This window comes from Electrona antarctica (genome assembly GCF_951216825.1).
Source record: "Electrona antarctica genome assembly, chromosome: 19".
NCBI lineage: Eukaryota > Metazoa > Chordata > Actinopteri > Myctophiformes > Myctophidae > Electrona > Electrona antarctica.
The window spans coordinates 41200658-41202800 of record NC_136800.1 but is presented as its reverse complement, the minus strand read 5'-3'; positions in this window follow the sequence as shown (position 1 = coordinate 41202800).

Below are 2143 nucleotides of genomic sequence, written 5' to 3'. Positions count from 1 at the left end.
TGCACCACTTACTTCACACGGGTGTGATCTTTTTGGGTGGGTAGATATTGAGCTGGTCATTTTGAAAGTAGATCTCATATCAAGTCAAAATAGTGTGGGCAGGCGCCCCTTCAGCTTTAACCCATGTCGCCCTCTGCTGGCCACAAAGAGACATCGCATGCAGCCTGCAGACAGTTATCTGTCATTCAACATGTGTTAGCAGTCAGATAGATAGTGGGGGCGGGGCTTCAGACAGTGTCCAAATTGTCCAAACATGTAATTTACCATAAAACAAACAGTGGGCATTGTGATCCACCAGCTCACAACTTGTCCGTTTCAGCTTGTAGAGCAGACATTTGAACTATTTTGGAAATGTTGTATTTTTTGATTGAACGCTGGTGGTTCATGCATGGGCCCAAAATATGGACATCAGCGTTCATTTATTTTGAAAAATGGAGGTGATGGAACGCAATCATCGCACACAGTGGCAAGAGTACATTTCAATTATTTTTTTATTTTCTACATAGCAGAGGCAGATGTTTCGGCTATCCAGCCTTGGCCCTTGACACTGATGACGGCTGGATAGCCGAAACATCTGTCTCTGGTGGGGGGGGATTTCTTTTTTTGTTGATTTATTTTATGTCCAGCTTTTAGTGTATGTAGTCCCATTTTTTGTCCCGACACAAACATTAAATGACATTGACAATGAATGGACAATGTTGACTGTTTGTGTAAACACAAACATTTTAGGAACACAAGGCTGCTGTACTTTATACCTCATACTTTAATGCTTAAGGTATAAAGTACAGCAGCCTTGTGTTCCTAAAACAGAAAGATTGGGTATTGGGTAAGACTGACGTTATGTATCTTTCAGGACCTTTCACTGCTTTGTCTCAACCATTACGATATGGCTCTGGTCTCAGCCACCGCGGTAGATATTTTGACATTCTTTTTTTCTTTTTTTTTCTTTTTTATGTTGCCACTACTGTTGAAATGTTAGTGTTAGTAAAAAGCAGGTAAAAGTTTGAGGCAGACTAACATCAGTCACTTTTCCATTCACTGTAGTAGAAGAGGTGCGGGGAAACCGCAGATATGTTGTCTCCGCCTACAGGAAATACGTTGCCTGCGACCATGAGACCCGTTTCTGAATCGGTCTATAAGCAACCTGCAGTTTATACATGCTTGCTTTCCTGAACTTCACCCACAAGGGGGCGGTGTACAGGGGAGTGCAGTAGTTTCTGTTTACAGTTTAAAGGGAAACACTGCTCTCTGCTGGTCAGATAGAGAACAGCAGCGCCTTACATCGTGTCTTGGTGTTGCCAAGTCTGCTTATTAACGTAGTTGTTGATTTTTGGACTTGTTTCTTAAATCTCAAACTTTTTCATGTCAAGAACCCCCAACTTAAAATATATTTTTACGCCGACCCCCAAAATATTTTGGGGACCCCCCTACAAGATAGGCCTATATATTGCTAGCTATATATTAAAGAGATATTTCACGTTCAAACATAGGCTACTTGCGGTCATTCAGGCTGTTGTGAACACCCCGGACAGTTTTTAAGTTGCTTGACTGAACCAGGTGGTGACCGTTCCGGCGTCACAGACTGTGTTTTGGGGGGCAAGAGTTTTGGTATTCGCTAGTTGACTCAGTATTTAGATATTTGATATTAATTTCATCATACACGATTAATTGAATATGAAGGACCCCAACGGAAACAAGCCTTTCTTGGGTTTTAAATCCTGATAACAGAACCTTAATTCTATATTGAACATTTCCATCCTCACTTTTCTGTTCTCACTTTTTATCCTCATTAGGCCTACATACTTTGCTCAGCCAATCAAATCATCGCTGCATTGTGTGTACACACACAAAGCTGGGCAAGTGAAAAAAGTAATAATTGTACAGGCCTAAATAAAACATCTCCTGATGCACAAACTAGACACATCATCATAGAGTTGTTATCTGGAATCATGTTTCTGGCCTCTGGGTCTTGCAACAACAGACCATGCAGTGCCAATCGCTTAATTGTTTTGGGCTTGTTTTGGGGCTGCTTGTTTCTCTCGCAAAAACCCAAAACGTGGCAACCCTGATCACGCCCCCTTATAACTCAGCGTGCAGCAGGCAGCACTGATTTCTGAATTGATCACAGTCTCGGGTCGGTCAG